Source organism: Cyanistes caeruleus, chromosome 2 (genome assembly GCF_971803275.1).
Source record: "Cyanistes caeruleus chromosome 2, bCyaCae1.hap1.1, whole genome shotgun sequence".
NCBI classification, from domain to species: domain Eukaryota; kingdom Metazoa; phylum Chordata; class Aves; order Passeriformes; family Paridae; genus Cyanistes; species Cyanistes caeruleus.
Genome location: NC_141702.1, coordinates 104,512,013 through 104,529,147, shown reverse-complemented (window position 1 = coordinate 104,529,147; position 17,135 = coordinate 104,512,013). Strand labels below are relative to the sequence as shown.

Sequence of the window (17,135 nt, the reverse complement as noted above, 5' to 3'; positions counted from 1 at the left end):
AAAGTAGTGAGCAAATAATTTCCACTGCTGATTGAGTTGAAACAGAGGGTTTTACCTAGGTGGGAACTTGCACAATTCCCATCACTTTATCATCCTGGTGCTTCATCCTCTTAATTGCATTTATTCATGTGCAGCACCATGAGGTGCAAGTCTCTCCTAGCACAGGTGAAGCAAATAATCAGATTTACTGAAGTCTCTTAACCTGGCTGTCTCACCTATAAAAGGCCTTTGTCTTCAGCTATGGGTTACTACTGATGCAGGATCTTTTCCTGGTGCACCTCTCTGCCCCTTCCTCCTGTCAAGAGCAAAATGTCTTTCTCTGTGCTTAGTAGAGGTGCTGTGCAACACAGAAGAGCAGCATCCTGAGGTAAGCCCCAAAACAGCTTTTATTCATGCTGTGCTGCTTCTTACTGAGGGCTCCTGTGTGCACAGGAGCTATTTCTGGTTTCCATTTGCCACATCTGCTTCACCCTCCTGTCTTGTGTTCCCCTTTACTCCCCAAATTCCTTCTGTGAGATGCTCTCATTTTCTTCTCTCTCCTGATTCTGCCTTGCTGTCCATCTCCCCTGCTGTGTGTGGCCTGGGTAGGGTGGGCTGATGGGGTCTGCTGCCTCTTCCTGGGGCCCTGGTAGCATTCCCTCCCTTCCTTGGAGGCTTCTCTCCTTGCCCATGCAGAAGGCACTGGGCCTCTATGGCATGACACTGATCTGTGTGCATCAGAAAACAGAACAGCTCTGGAGAAGGGATGGCTTTGGACCAGCTGAGAAGCTGACATCACTCAAAAGCCCTTAAAGCTCCTGTCATTGGGTCTACAAAGTCTTTGAAGTATGTTTATAGATGCAATCTTATAGATTGCCAGAGGGAAAAAATATTCCCCTGTCCTTTTTGCCTTTTCCACTATTTTTCTCTCCCACCTGGGGAGAGAAAAGCTGTGCTCCCAGCATCTGACTGCCCTCTCTGTGCTGCTCGGTGGCAGGAGGTGGGAAATCAGCGACATCACTGTGCTGTTTGCTCTGCCTCCCTGCAAAGTGCCACTGCTGGGGCAGGCTGCTGAGGTGCTTTGCTCTCTCTTCCTCTCTCCCCAGCAGCCTCTTGCCTTCATGGGAATAATGGGATGATGTGACTGGAGCCTTATAAATACTAACTCGCCTTTGAGGCTGTCACACCAAACAGGAAGCACAGACAGCCCCAGAATAGAAATTCAGTCCTCACTCTGATCCTGGGCAGAGGCTGCTCCCAGGGAATGCTCCCAGGGAATGCTGCCTGCCTCACCCCTCCTCATGTGGCCGAGCTGCTCTGCCCCACACAGTGTTCCCCAGGCCCAGTGCTTTGACTGGACCATGGTCAACAGAAGGTCGTCCCCTACCTGGAACTGGCAGGCAGGTGGATTTTGGGGTGTGCATTGCCCTGGCATGGCTGGGCCTGGCAAGTGATGTTTGCTACAAGGATGGAGACATGTCGGGAGGGTGGCAGGAGCCGTGGGAAGGTGAACAAGGAGGTGACCCTGGGTTTGAGGTCAGATCACAGAGGAAGCTGTGCTGTGCCTGCCCCTGTTACCCCTGCTCTGAGGTAGGCTGCTTGGTGCCAGAATTGCAAATATCCCCTTGACCTGCTGATAACTTACCCTCTCTAGATGAATTTTCTCTTTTGCACCAAACAGTGGGGCTTTAGCACTTGCAGTTGCTACTGGGGTGTTGTTCCCTCTCCGACACATTTACTGGGACATCTGTTGAAATCAACAGACCATTAGGAACACCCTGTAAGGGTGTTGATCCAAGTGGGGATGCACACAGGTGGAGAGTTTGGATGTGTCAGCCTCACTGCAGGACCACTACTAAAGCAAAACTTTCACGCCTGCTTGCTTTAAACTGCCCTGAGCATCCTGAGTAATCCCCTTGCTCCCTCTGCTCGTCCTTCATACTCGGTGTGCTCTCAGCTCCTGAGAGTGGGCATGCAGCATTTCAATGAGGCTCCAGTCACTGAGACCTGCTGCTCCCTCTCCTGCAGTCCAGCAGTCGTGTGTCAGTGCTGGATTTTGGATGTCAGAAGATTAGTTTGTGCTGGGCAGGTGCTGCTCCGTGGTGCAGAGACAACACTGTGTGGGCCAGTGGCGCTGGGCAGGCACAGAAGTGCGGTGGTGCAGCAGGGTGTCACGTGCTGTTGAGGACAGCCATAGCCTTCCCAGGAAAACCCTGTTGTCCCCCAGGCTTTGGCTCTGCAAATGAGGATCATGGAGCTATACCTATCAGAGTGAGCCCTTTGCACCAGTCTTTGTGCTGAAATAAATATCTTTGTGCTGGAAGTACCTGCAGCACTGGCTGCTGGTATAAAGTCAGGAACCACATTGTGGTCAGAGCTAGATCTTTGGTGTTGTCTCTATTAGAAAGTGTTTGGGCTGGGAAAGGTGTCAGAAGAGATGCTTAGAAGAGACAATTGCAAGAGAGGTGTTCCAGGGTGCACGGATGAGTTTCCCCTCTGGGTGAAGAAGGATGCAATGATGTCTTCCTGGAGGACATAGGTTGACTTCCTAGCTCAGGGACCTATCAAACCTCAAAGTTTTCCTGAGGACTGATGCACATCCAGGCTCTGGTTGTGTGAATGGACTCTGGGATTGTAGCCATGTCCTTACCTGGCAGCATGGCACATCATGCCTCTACCCAAACAGAGCCTCTCCATCAGTTTCTGAATTGCTTTAGGCTTTGCCAGGTTGGGAGAAGAGTTCAAAGAGCCGGGGACAGGCAAAGTTGTTCCTCCTTTTGTGCTATTGACATGTTTTAGCACATTTTTAGCTGATATTTCTTGGAGTTTGTCCTGAGCAGCTAAATGTAAGTAAAAATGTGAAATTTCACATGGAGAAAGAAACTAGCTTTGGTAAGCCCTAGCCTGGCATCTTGGATGCTTCTAGGCAGCCCTTTGAAGACCCATTTCTAGGGACTTTCATGGACAACGGAGACATCCTGACCTGAGCTGGTTACACAGACAAAATTTTGCTCTACTTCCCTGACCATCTTCTGTGTTTCTGTCTCATTTCCATTGCTGTTCTTCAACCTCAGCCTTGCCACTCTCCAAAAAGTGCAGTAGTGATGATAATGTGCTGCTTTCATCTGCAAATCACGCTGGTATCAATTGATGGAAACACCCAAAAAATGCAGCTGTGCTGTTGGTAGGGAAAGGATGTCAGGCCACTCCTCAACGCCTCTGTTCAGTTTTTGGGCCCCTCACCCCAAGAAAGACATTGAGATGCTGGACTGTGTCCAGGTAACAAGCAATAGGACAGGAGGAAATGACCTCAGGTTGCATCAGAGGAGGTTTAGATTGGATATTAGGGAAAATTTCTTCACCAAAAGGGTTGTCAAGCCCTGCACAGGCTGCCCAGGAAAGTGGTCAGTCACCTTCCCTGGAAGCATTTAAAAGATGTGGCACTTAAGGACATGGTTTAGTGGTGGAACTGGCAGTGCTGGGTTAATGGTTGGGCTGGATGATTTTAATGGTCTTCTCTGACCTGAATGATTTTATGATTTTCTGCCTTGGCACTCGGGACCAGCCAGGCTTCCCTTGCCTGTCTCGGTAGTCAGGAGGGTCACCAAGCCTGCAAAGTCTCAAATAGGAACAAGGTTTTCTGACATTTCCAATAACCATCTCTGATCGTTATTTTAACAGGGGAAGAAGGGGTTGAAATTGTAACTTGTGTGAGACTGAAGGTGTATCTGGGTTTTAGCAAGCAGTTTGTATGACAGTGACCCTCTGGGAGTTAGGCTGAGATAAAAGAACACATCACGGCATCTTCCTGTGGCTGTGTCTGAAGTTTCCAAGTTACAGCAGTCCTAATTCTCAGCTTCATGCCCCAGTGCTACTGATAATTCATGTTTCCAGCTTCTATCATGCACAAGGTTAAACATGACATCTCCTGAAATGCTGAGTGTCTTCTTCCCTGCACCTCAAGGTGATAAGCTAGGGGCAGATATGCTGAGAAGGAAACAAAAAAAACCCAAAAACCAAACATTTGAAGATGAGAAAATGTGTTTTCACACTCTGTTTGCAAGCTGAGAGTGAAAAAGAGCAGGGACTGAGCTTCTGTGTGGCAGCTGGGAACTGCATGGCTCGGGAGGCTGGGTAATGGCCTATGAAAGTCCTTCACCTCTAGGTTCACAGTGCTCATCCAGGCCAGCAGTGGGGGAATATTGTTACTCTGGCAGAGCTTCTCAGGGGTTTCTGTCAAATTAAAAGGACTTGATTCCTCTCTGAGAAGCCCTGTTTCTGCTGCAGCAAGTCCCTAGGGAACCAAGAGCTGTTTTTGGCAAGACTGTTGTTGCCCCGTTGGAAATCACCAGGCTGCATTCGAGCTGCTGATACAGGCGTGCACTTGTGCCTTGGGCACACAGATCTCATCTGCCTGGTGAGACAGGTGAGAAAGTGTCTGTGCTCAACTCAAAAGAACTGAAGAGGTGGGCTGGAGCTGAAAAAGCAGTAACTGGCTGGGCTGGCAAGACAAGATGTGAATGAGAGTGCATTCCCATGGGCAGATCAATCCTTGGTGGTGGTAGCTGGGAGCCTGGAGACCCATCCAGGATTAAACCAACTCCCTGACCGTCCCTTCCTGGCATAAGGGTGGTTTCACATGTAGATGCAAACCATTACACACTTGTCACCAGTACCATATCAAAATGTGTCAGACCCTGGAGAAATTTGCATTCAGGATTAGAGAATTTCTGGCTGAAGGACCAGTTGTATGAAATTCAGGGAAGGAGAAGTATAAAAAGCACTCACTATTCAGGAGAGGGCTGGGGAGGTGCCATATGCTTTTGGTGACTTTGCAGGTGTCAACAGTGACAAAGTGCAAACTTCCCAAGTCAGACTGCACTCGGCTGGAGGTGGTGGAAATGTTAAAAGATTGGTGCAAGCTGTGACTGCCTCAGCGGCTCTGGGCAAGGAGTAAAATAATTGGCTTGACCTCGGGATAGGTGTCAGACAGGCTGTGCTTGAACACTGGCTTGTTTCAAGAGACATCAGAAAAAATGTTCAAAACAACCACTGATGGAAAATCTACAGGAGGGAGCTTTGGAGCCCTCAGAGGACGGGAGAGCAGTTAGCTGTGTGTCTCACTGATGAGACTGGACTAAACACAGCTTTTGCAGGAAGACTGATGAAAACTTTTGGGACAAAAGTTCAGAAGGAAGAGGGAATATCCCTGCATTTTCTGTGCACATCTTGAGAGCCTGCCAGGACTTACCCATCCTGTGTGTTTTAGGCACCTTGACAAGGAACTTTAAGGATTGTCTCAAAATCTGGTGCAGGCAGCAGTCGCATCTTTGATGCTGGGGTTTGGGAGGGCTGTGAGCTGATGTCATGGGCTGAAATCCTTCTGTCAGTGATCAGAGGGAGGGCTGGGGCCCTTAGGTTTGCCTTAACATCTGATGCCAGCTCCCCAGAGCTGCTTGGGGCTTTCTGAGCCCATGCATCGCATTATTGCAGTGACCTTTCTCGCATTGCTTTGGGCTCGGTGTCTGCACAGTCTACCCCTGGCCATATTGAAAATAGGATTACTTTTTATTTTCTACCGCAGGAGGCAAATTGAAATCCATAAAGCAGGATTTAAACCGTTGAGGCATTCCTATTAATTAGTCTCCTGAACGTAGAAAAGGCAGAGAGGTAAGATGCAAAGCCCCTTATCTCTGGGGTGGGCTGTGCCGGGGTGGCTGGGGGTTTTTCTGTTTGCTCTGTTTCTGAGGTAAGTATGCTCACTAATGTCCCGTGGGGGAGAGCAGGGTTTAGCAAACAAAGCCCTGTGAAAAGGGAGAGCCAGAAATAGAAAGGCTGTGAATATAGAAGCCCCAGGCAGCGTCTTCCTCTGCCTGGAAGAAGCTTTCCTTATTACAAAAGCCACCCTCTGACTGGATCTCTGATGGCTCCAAGCAGTCAGGGGAAAAAAAGGCCGTCAAGGGCAACTTTTTTTTTTAAAATTTAATTATTTTTTTTTTTGAGCCACAGTAGAGATGTGCCCATAAAAGAAGAAGCAGAAGGGAAAGGGAGGAGGAAGAGGGAAATAAAGAGAAGTTGTAGCCAGACCTTTCACTCTCTGAAAACAGTCTTGGGTGTTAACCCTTTGACAATGCTTTGAGCATCCTTAAGTCCTGAAAATCTGCTAATTAATCCACAAACTTGTGCAAAGGTGAAAACTTTGCACAGGCCAAATTTGGACCATTTTCGCTGGGGAGTTTTGCTGAAGAAAAGCTCCGCTTGTGGTTGATTCAGTGGTAAAGAGAAGTGTTGGGACCAAGGAGAAAGTTCCTGGGACATGACTTTGAATGGCTGAAAGGCAGTGAACCACTGGGTAGGAAACCTGGGGGAGATCTGGCAATGTAAAAGTAACATCTCACATGCACACGTTAAGGGTATGGACGAGAAGTGCTGTCTGGAGAGTGTGACAAGCATTAAAGGGTTAAAAGGATCACAAGGCAGAGGGACTTCTGGCCTTTACAAAGGGATGCTCATTGTACTTCAGTGGTTCCCACAGAAGGCACCCTGTAACACTCCTCTGTTGATCTGCATCTCGGGGATTTTTTTTTAAGAAATGTTTTGTACTTGGAGGGAGTAATGGAAATTCGCAGAAAACATGAAAAAATGAGAACGCTCAAACTGCTTTCCAGGAAATTTGCTAGAAACAGGCTTTGATTTTGTAGGTAGCACAAGTCAGGCACAGTATGAAGGTGCTTTGTAACATCCCAGTGCTTTCTCCTTAATACCCTTCTGATAAATTACGCCTTAAAAGGGTCATTATGTGTCTTTAAAGACAACCATGCTTTTGTGCCTGTGGCTTCAGAGGGACTGCCCCACACCAGCTGCCATAACCTCTATTCCCAGGAGAAAGGTTTTCAGGGATCCACCTTGGACCTGAAAGCTCCAAACACAGCTCTTTTGCTTCCACCATCCCATTCTCAATTCTTGTGGCCCTGCTGTGCCTGATGCAGAAGCTGTGCTTTTTGGAGGTGTCTTTTTGTGTACCCCTCCAATGGGGAATACTGTGTGAGAAGGAGCAGCTGTGGGGCAAACAAAGCAAGCAGGAAGGAATCCTACAGAAAGGAATCCTACAGAAAGCTCCGAGGGGATGTTCCCTGTGGGCAAGTGGCTCGCTCCATAGGTTTGATCCACGGATCAACATTTCTCGTTGATGATTTCCAATAGGAAGTCACTGGGTAATCCAAGACCTGGAATGAGGGATGTGTGAAAGGCACAGGCACACAGCCTGGCTTTTGGGGTGCCAGGTACGTGGCTAATCTGAATTACTTGCCCCTAAATCATATCAGAACTGTGTATGGCAGCTAAATTCAGTCAAAGCTGCTCAGGGTGATGAGGCTGTTGAGGAAGGGTTAAGTAGAAACAATGGGATAAACTGGGCCAGGGGAAATGTAGGTTGAATACCAGGAAAGCATTTCTTCACACTAAGGTCACTTGGGCTGGGAGAGAGGGAAGTGGCAGCTCAGCCAGCTGCCTTCTCCAGGCACAGGATGGCTGTGGGGTTGGGGGTGCTGGGAGAAGAGGGCTCGGGGTCTGCAGAGAGGCTGCCAGACAGTGTTTTCTGCCTCTGAGTGGCTGGAAAGGGGAAATGTCCTAATGCTGCTGTGCCCCCTGAGGGTTTGTACTTCGGCCCAGCAGCTGGGATGGGCTCTGAAATAAGTAAGCAGGAAAATCAGGAATAAGTAAGGAAAAAGGAGTGGCCTTAAAAGAATGCACTGTAAACCTTTACCTGGATAGGTAACAATCGCTGCCCAGCAGTATCTGCAAAGAGAAGTGTGGAAGGGACGCCTTTGGCCAGGAACCAGCTGATTAGGGATCCCTGGTTGTAGCCTGGGGTGAGGCTCAGGCTTGGCACTGCAGTGGTGCTTTGGACTGCAACAATTCCCTGCACCCCCTGCCCTGCTCAGGTCAGCACATCTGGAGAAAATCCTGCCTCTGCAGCCGGGTTTTCCACCGAGCTGGAAGTAAAGCATGTTGCTCTAAAGGGTAACTGGATGGGCTGAAGTGTGGATGTGTGCAGGTAAACCTGTGTGCAGGTGTGAAGGAGTCTGTGTGTCCGAGGAGAATGCAGATTTAGATATAAAATACAAAGGATAAATATAGAATCATGTAAAAATTGTTTTTTTTCATTTAGCTTTTGGGAATATTCAGCCCTTTGTGCTGAAGACAGTTTACAGTATATGAATAACAGGAAATGAGGCTCTGAAATATTCCCTTGCTTTTCTGTATTGTAACTTGCTACAACCCCCCCCCAAAAAAAACCAACAAACCCAACAACAAAACAATATCAAAAACAAAAAAAACCACCACCTCACCTTTGGAAAACTTATTTTCTTTTTTTTGTAAAGATTATGAAGGATATTTTTGGATCAAGCTTTTTATTGCCCTGTAAGGGTTGTCTGAATAGAGATGGACTTTGTGTGTCAAAGCTTGACTGCACCTTCTGAAAGGCTACTGTCAGCACAGAACAGAGATGGGACACTAAAATTAATTCTGCAATAATTCACCTGCCAGTCAGCCAACTCAAATGTGTCCCTAGAGTAAGTGGCACCCCAGTTACTACAAATCCTCTTTCAGTCTTCTTAATTTTTAGTTGCTAATTCAGATGTCATCTGAAGCTGCAACAGAAGAAAACATGAAGACTATCATTCATTACCTGAAGAAATTACTTGAGAGAGCTGCTCAAGGTGTATTTGCACCTGGGCAGTGTGAATGAGGCCACTGACCTATTACCATTTCCAGGAGAACTGCAAACAGGAAACTTCAGAAAACCATCCAATTATTTCAGTCCTCTCTGAAGTCCTCAGAAGGGGAGGCCAGATGGGAAAGGAATTTATCATGGAATCTGAAGATATTGGCATCTGGTTTCCTTCTGCCCTAGGGACAAAACATCTGAGTTAGTATTTGAAGGCTACTTTCCTGCCTGAAATTGTGTGGTGGAGGCTTGGTCTCATCCCACTCTGTGGTCTAACTGGCCTCCTTGAATTCAGCTTAAGTAAAGATGTTGCTGCCTAGAAAGGTGTTGGGGGGAGCTCAAGCCTCCTCCCTCTCTGCAGAATCAGGCAGGAGAAGAACTATTTGGGGTTGTTCGTGCCCAGGATCACTCGAGGCATCATTTTCCCACTCTGTGTGGGACACCATCGTTCAGTCACTCCTTGGCTTGGCCTTCCCAGGCTGGTTGGATCTGTGGTGTCAACACCTGGGTAGTCTCAGTTGATGGGGCAGCCTGGGTGACACTGACTGCTGGCCATGGGTGACAAACATGCCTTTTGTTAAAGACCTTTTGCTGGCACCAAGAAGCACAAGGTGGGTGCCACTGGCAGGCTGAAGTGTAACACTTCCATACGGGTATGCTGGCACTGCTGCAAGCCCCCTGCAGGGGTGTGAGCCAGGAACAACAAAACCCAATTAGAAGGGATTGCACTGCCTGGGAAAGCATTAGGGCAAATGTAGCTTTCACATTTTCTGGCAGTGTTGACACCAAAGCAATGATATGAGTGGCAAGGCATTGAAGAACCCACTGTGACCTCAGGCAGGGACTGACACAAGTGATGCAGTTAATGAACAGGAGAAAATCGAGGTGGTGAGAGATACCTGTCAGCTGGTGGCAGAGTGTGGATAGATGATGGTGGGGTGAAACCATGACAGTTTGGGGTGGCTCTGGCTGAAGGCACAGAGTGGGTCCTGGGGCAGCCACAGGGAGCAGGCAGTGTTTAGCTGGGTGCTGCACTTCATCATCATTGCTATGCTTTCTTGCTGGAAACCCTTCCCCTGCCTGGAAGTCCTCTCTGCCTCCCTTGTTTTTCTTCTCTGCGTTGCAGTAGTATTGCTTGGGTGAGATGTAACTTGATTTGCTTCTAACAGCAGAGGAAATCCAGGGAGCACTGTTGAAACTGGGATGAAACATGCTTGTTCATAAGGCTGAGTGGGTGGCTGTGAGACACTCGGCTGCCTGGAGATGCGTCAGAAGAGTAAACAGGGGTAGGAAATCCCTACCCAAGAAGAACTCAGAGCAAAGATCCAAACTGTGCTTGTAAGATGAGTGAGTACAGAAAAGCCAGTTTGGTACCGCACAAAGTTTAAAGCTTTGGCTTCAGCCTTGTGGAAGGCCTTTGGAGGGAGAGGTAACCCTAGGAAAGAGAGATGAACCAAATATCCAACAGGATGGGAAATTCTCATGTCCCACAAGACCAGCTAACTGGATGGAGCAATCTCTACTGCCCTGTCAGCTGGAGAAAGCAGCCCACTGCAGCAGGATTTGCAAAGGAATGGCACCATTTTATTTTGCTTCTCTTTCCATTTTAAATCAAAGATAAGTTATTCCATCCTCTTCAAACCACCAGACTGAAGTTCCAGTCCAGCTTGCACCCACAAAGCCACACTGACTTTAGCTGAATCCAGCCTCTGGCCCTAACCCCCATAGAAGCTGAGACACCTCTGCTCTGGGTTTGGCCAGGTTGTGTGAATGTACACTCACAGTGCAGCCCTGGAAACTGGGGGAGGAGTTTTTTGTTTGACTTCTGGTATTTACTTTCCCACCAAGGTGGTGCATGGAGAGCTTGGAGTCTGCTTGCACAGACTGAGCACAGGCACTCGTTTCCAGAGCCAGCTCTGTCTGGAGGCAGCCCTGAATTTCCTGCAAGGTGTGGTGAAGGAGCCCTGCTAAAAGCATCCTGTGGCCCTGACAACAGGGAGTTAACCAGAGGAGCCACGTGGCACTGGCCTCTCTGGAACATTTTCTGCCACCATGAAGATCAAAAAGCTGTGATTGTTTTCCTGCTTACCAGTGTAGTAGGTGATGTTGAGCAAGGAAAGCTGAGCTCAGGCAAAGGATTGTATTCAGGCATCTGGGGGAGAGTTTTGAGAATCACAGCTTAGAACTGATAAAACTCAGAATTGGTCGGCCTGATTTTTTTTCAGATATTTGCAGCACATGTGGCCCCTGTGTGACTGCACTTGTAGCATGTGCATTTGCCACTTAAGATCAGGGCGTGGATATGTTGGGCCAGGAGCCTGGGCACACAGGAACCTGAAAACATTCCCATGCTAGCTCAAAGCATAAAACTAGAGAAGCGAGGAAACACAACTATTTTCAATCCTGTTCTCCATTTTGGTTTTTTGGCCTTTGAAGGAGTCTGTGAAATTCTGAGAGCAAGGGAGTCAGGACCTTTGGGTGACCAAAAATTCTCCATGCTGCCATAAGCCCTTCGAGAGTCTTTGGGTAACTGGATCAAGGAAACACAGAGTTCTTGCACTGCAAGAAAGATGAGCTGACAGATTTTGATCAAGTACTGGGTTTGATTGGGAGGTTGGGTTGGACTGAAGTGTCCCCTCTGCCACATATAAACACTTAATTTCTGGCCCTTCTTAGTGCAGTGACAGAACTGAGTTCAACAGGATGGAAATTCAGCTAAATAGTTTAAAAGTTACTATTTATTTCATGATTCCTTGAAGCAAATGGCATCACTTGTTGGATCTGAGGTCTGTACAAGCTTGTGTCTCCCATGCTGGCAGTGAGAGGCTGGGGACAAGGACAATCACTCTTTTTAACCCTCTAACATGCTTGCTATTGTCTTGGCAACTCCAGCATTTGAGTAATTCTGTTCTTTCTGTCTGGTGCTGGTTACCTCTGCTGCTGGTGAGATGGTTTGATATGCAGCAAGGCCAGTACAGCTTTTTCAAGCCTCCTTGCCTCTGCCTGCCTTCATCCCAGCCTGGTGAGCAGAGTTATCACCCTCCCTGACTTTGAGTAGGGTGCTTTCAGAACAAGCCCCAAGTACCTGGAAATATTTGCAACAGCACACGTGAGGGTTGTTTTTTTGGTTTTTTTTAGCTCTGCATTGACATTCCTGTGTTATCGACCCCCAGAGCTTGCTGCTTTCATAGGAAGGAGGGCTATGAATGGTCCAGGAATGTGATGTTCCACTCAACCCTATCTCTTATCAGCACACATAAGGCTGCTGTGTCTTGTGGAGAGCTTTTCCATTCCTGTTAGCAGCTCATTTCTTCTCCCAAAGTTGCTTTTCACTTTATATATATCCTGCCTGTTCTCCTCGGTGAAATACCCATCCATCTGAAGCGGCAGCCACCTCATTTCCTTTGAAATCCCTTCCGCCCTGCCTGCTCCTCCAAGCCCAGGGCAGGCTATTCCAGCTTGCTCTGGGGGCACCTTAGCAATGTCTCTCCCCCCTTGCTCATTTTGGAAAGAGCCTTCTCTGAGGCAGTGGCAGTGTGCTTCAGAGGATGCTGAGGGGCAGGGGGAGTCTGGCGCAGACAGCAGTTCCCTGCAGCCAAAAACCAGTCCCAGGTGCACCCCCTTAGCACGGTGTTGGCTGAAAGTGTATCTGCAATAAGCAGGTATAAATATATAGGTGGAAAGCTGTCGGGAATGACGTCTTTACAAGCTTGCCAAGGGTGCTCCAAGGGCCAGACTTTGCCTTGAGCATCAGTTGCAGCTCAGCTACCACAGTGGGCACCACATGGGAGTGTGGTGGTGCTTGGAGAACCTGACCCCAGAGGGAGTCTTTTAGAGAGACTGATAAAGACAACCAGGCCATAAAAAAAAAAAAAAGAGATAAAAATAATATTTAAAAAATAAAAAAAAGGCCTTTGGTATTTGTTTGAGATAAGATAAGCTGACAAAAATGCAGAAGACAATTGTTTACACACGCACACAGACACATGCACCAGGAAGAAAATTCTTTTCCAAAAATAGCTGCTGACTTTTTATTTATAGATTTTTTTTCCTTCCCTTTCTTCTGACATGAAGCAGAACATTTAAATAAGAGGCAAAGAGATCTGATGATGAATAAGTCTTTCTTGAGCAGACCAAAGTCCTCATTAGACCTGCCGGCAGGGACAGATGTCTGGGCCCAGGGATAGCACCAGAATTAGCAAGTATCATTTAACTGCCTGAAGTCTTCAACTAACAGTAGCCAATCTCCTAGATGTTCAGTGGGAGTTTTTTTCAAAGCATCAAAATTATGGCAGGTCTGATTTATTGAGTTAAAAAAGTTTCATGGGGCAAAATAAAAGGCTTTGTTTGTGTCTGAGGCTACACCTTATTCATTGTGGCTTCTGCTCCCAGGCCCCTGACCACCTTCTGGCCAGCAAGGAAAGTATGGTGAAAGTCCTTGTTGAGTCTGGAGTGCTGGACTGTGGGCTCAGGAGATGATGAAGGCAGAGGAGGAGGAGGCAGGTTACAAAGGAGAAGCTTTGCACTTTGCAGTGCACGTAAAACAAGATACTCACCACTGGGCAGAGGATGACGGGGAGAAACACATTCTTTAGCTTTGTGTGAGTGTATTTTTAGTCTCGCAGAGTACAGAACCAAACTTTGGACAAAAATAGCTATCCACTTACATAACATCCTTGCTTACAGAACTTGCCCCGCTGAAGGCCTGGGAGGCTCCTGGAGCAGGGGGCTGTCAGTCACAGCGCAGCCGTGACTCAGCAGGGCTGCACATCCCGGCACTGCAAAGCCAAGGCTTGCAGCCCTCACGCTGCACAAGGCCTGGGACAGCAGGTGAGAAGCAGCATCCCAGCTCCACGGTCCCAAGGATGAGGCAGGGTGTTGACCAGGGCAGGGAGATGCAGATGGGGGGCAGCTCTTCCCCTTTTTGCCTATTTGCCCGTGGCAAATGGGCAAGATGAAGAAAGGATGAGGGAAGGGTTTCCATTCTATGGGTTCCTGGTTTTGCTTTTTCAGGGTTTCTTGAACAGTAGGCAGTCCAGATAGTGAGTCCTTGCTCTGTGTTGCCTTGCAGTGGGAGTTGCTGGTCTGACAGGGCCCAGGTTTAGTGTCACTGTATCCCTGCCACTGCTGTGACTGACTTTCAGAAGTGAGATTCCAGCTCAGAAGCTCTGGAGCTGAAGAGGTTTGGAGTCACAGTTCACCCTTTGACCCTCTCCTTAGGACAGAGGCACACTCATGCTCAGGGGAAAGTTGCCCGGCCACATCCCGGGCTCCAGTTATTCCTGCTGTAAACAGGGGAGTGTGGTGTCAAGGGTGCTCATTCTTTCCATTTGCACTTTGAACATGCGTGGTTAGAGATTAGTAATGTGTCATCCTTTCTTTATCCTGTTTTCCCTTGGCAGCCATGCTGTAAGTGGATGAGCCCGGGCAAGTAGGTGATACTGGTTTGTTTGCCAAAAGCAACATTGCGTGGTGATAGCACTCGCTGGCTCGGAAGGACCAGTTCTGCTGAACGTGCTTGTTTTCCTCAGGCTCCAAGGTGGAATGGGTTTCGGTTAAAAATAACTGACCTCCCCATGCTGAGCCTAGGCATTTTTTTTCCTGGGAAGCCATTTTTAACCACAGATGGTCACCAGATGCAGTGGTTATCCAGGAGATCAAAGCTGGAAGCCCACCACGGGGAGGAGCTGAATTCTTTCCTTTTGCTATCAGACCTTCTCAAGTGGAACATCCTCCTGGTTATCCGCTGGTGTGAAGGGAAATGTTTGGGGGGAATATGTGGGAACATTGGGTCAGTGAGACGCGTGCAGTGGTGGGTGTATGTGTGCATGCTTGGGAACAAACACTGACTGCTGATGGATTCTGAGAAAGCCAGGGCTGTCCACCGTGTCCCAAAATAGCTCCTGTAAACAGGTGGCCTTACACTGCATCCATACTCTGTGATGGAGATGTACAGCCCTGAAATGTAATTTGTTATGCAATTTATCAGAATAGTCATCCTCCAGGGGCTTTAGGGCCTTGCTGGGAAGAGACAAGGAAAAATGAGAGACAAGCTTGCTCTATTAAGATAAATAGTAAGTTGTTTTCTAATGCCTTGGAGTGATTTTATTTGGAGTCTTGTGACGTCAGAATACAGTGGTGCATTTATAGAAATGTTATTTTTGTCTTAGCTACGTGGAGGGGTGATGCTAAAATCTCCATGTTGTTAGTGGCTGTGAAGAAAGTATCTTCCAGCTCCCAGTCTTTTCAACAGCCTCAGCTTTGGGTGCTGTTGTAGGCCAGGTCCCTCTTGTCATTCTGGCAGAGGCAGATGCACACATCACAGGTAGGATGCAGAGAGGGTCTGTGGGTGTGTATGCTGGGGGAAAGCACAGTCTGGCACTTTGGGCAGCACAGATCTGCTTTCTGCACTGCTTTTCTTGAGGACATCACACCAGGTGTACTGCCTGCCCACAGGCTCAGTGCTGACACCAGAATGTGGGGGGCCCTTCCCGGTGTCTCAGCCGTGGTGGCAGCATCCTCTGCAGCTTTGGAGATGCTGGCAGGGGCTCCTTATCTCTCCTACAGCAGGGCTGAGCTGTGATCCATGCAGGGACACTCACAAGCTTCCCATTGCTTCAGCCTCAGCCTGACATATCTCACCTTGGCAGATTCTACCTCCAGCTAGTTTTTTTATTCTTTCATTTAGAGATATTTAGACATTTCTGAAACACAGAGGGAGTGAAAATGCAGTGGTTTTCCCCAGTTAAAAATCTGGCTAGCTTTTTCTAGAGTAGCTCTAATAGTCACACTGCTGGGAATTATGAAATATGTTGGGATCTGGTCTGTTTGCCAGCCTGGTACTTCTGGGTTATGCTGTGTCAAACCTTGGAGGGCAGGAAAGTAGTTTGCATATGCTCATATGGATTTTACAGAGAAATTCCCAGAAGATTTTATATGCTTTAAGCAAGTCCAAGCCAGGGACTGAGTAAGACTTTGGCAGCTGGCAAGTCTGTGTCCAAATACCTGAGTTGGAGGCAAGAAGAATGTCTTCCTGTGCTGTTAGTGCTCATCCTGTTAATATACAAAGATCAAACAAAACCCCTGAGAATATGAATAAAAGTGTCTTTTAGAGCGGAGCCTGAGTATGGCACAAAAAGGCACATGGAGGGGGATAAAACAAAACCCAGAATACTCATTTTAGTGATCATGATCCAGAACAGGACCTGAATGTGGGAGAGGGAAACGGTCTGCAGTCATGCTTTGGTGTTTGTGCAGTTCTACCTGCTCAGTGAGTTAAGGAGTTAAAATCCCCAGAAACCTCAGCGCACGTTTTGCTGTACCCTCGGTAGTCTGTGTTGGATCTTCATGGAGATCTTGATTTGTTCAAGTCCCTCTGTAGAGGCTTAAATCCATCCTGCAAGCTCCCTTGATACCTCATTGTTGGAGGAAATAAACCCAAAAGGCCTTTGAAAGCTCCTGCTGAGCACTGACTCCTTTTCTCCTGGTAGCTTTTCTCTGACTCTGGCTTTTTCTGCACAATTTGCTGTTCTCGTGGCCTGGCATCAGTCCAGGGTTCAGGAGGGTTTTGCTATTGATTTTTACAGGACCAAGATGTTGCTGTAGGTGTTTCACATCACTGCTGTAAGCTGTACAACCTGACATCTCTGCCTAGACAGGCTCTGGGAATTAAGTGAAGCATTTGCCCCAGAGGCTTTTCCCCACCCATCCGGCACTCACTGTGTCTATGAGGACTTTCTGTCCCTGCACAATAGTCTTTCCTAGGATATTCAAAGTATTGAAAGAAGGTAGGTTTTCATGCAAAAGCAAGTCACAGGCAGATCTGATCCCTAGCACTGCTTTACAAACAGCAGGGGAACTATCATGGAAATATAGTTCCCTTACCCTTGTTGAGTAGTACCTTGAGCACTTGTGGGCTGCTCAGGGGACAGGTACCACCAAAAGTGGCACATGATGCATGACCAGAATCTCCTTTGCATAAAGCCCCACGAACCAAAATAAGCCTTTTTCAGCAGAGATACGTGTCGAGGCTTGTTTATACCCACAGTACCACACACATGTTCCTAACTTTTTATAGAAACACTCTTGTTTCTCCGGGTGTGTGTTGCTTTGGGTTTTCTTCATCTGTGGGGATTTATCCCACGAGTTGATCCAATCAGCTCCCAAAGCTGGGTAATCATGGGAGGCTGTATAGTGAAAATAACTCGTGAGAACTGAAAAAGAAAAACGCTTAGGACATCCAGGCTATTAATAAAGGCGAATGTTGCCGATCCCAGTATAAATTTGCTGCATCGAGGACACAGAATTTACCCAAACTATTTTGGCTCTTTCAGCCAACAGAGCACTTGAGCTCATGTTGAATTTGTGATATTTTGGAGTCTGTCCTGTGCAGGAGGAGTTGATGCAAGCCTGCATTAGGGGCACG

At 47.8% G+C, this 17,135-nt stretch overlaps 1 long non-coding RNA gene across 1 annotated transcript; it reads left to right on the top strand.

Moving 5' to 3' along the window:
* The first annotated feature begins 241 nt into the window (after nt 1–241).
* Nucleotides 242–16,168, top strand: LOC111926300 (uncharacterized). The gene is made up of 5 exons (XR_002862838.2): nt 242–367; nt 4,267–4,405; nt 5,564–5,649; nt 13,397–13,540; nt 14,113–16,168. It is a non-coding gene; the product is annotated as an uncharacterized LOC111926300 (long non-coding RNA).
* Nucleotides 16,169–17,135: the final 967 nt, after the last annotated feature.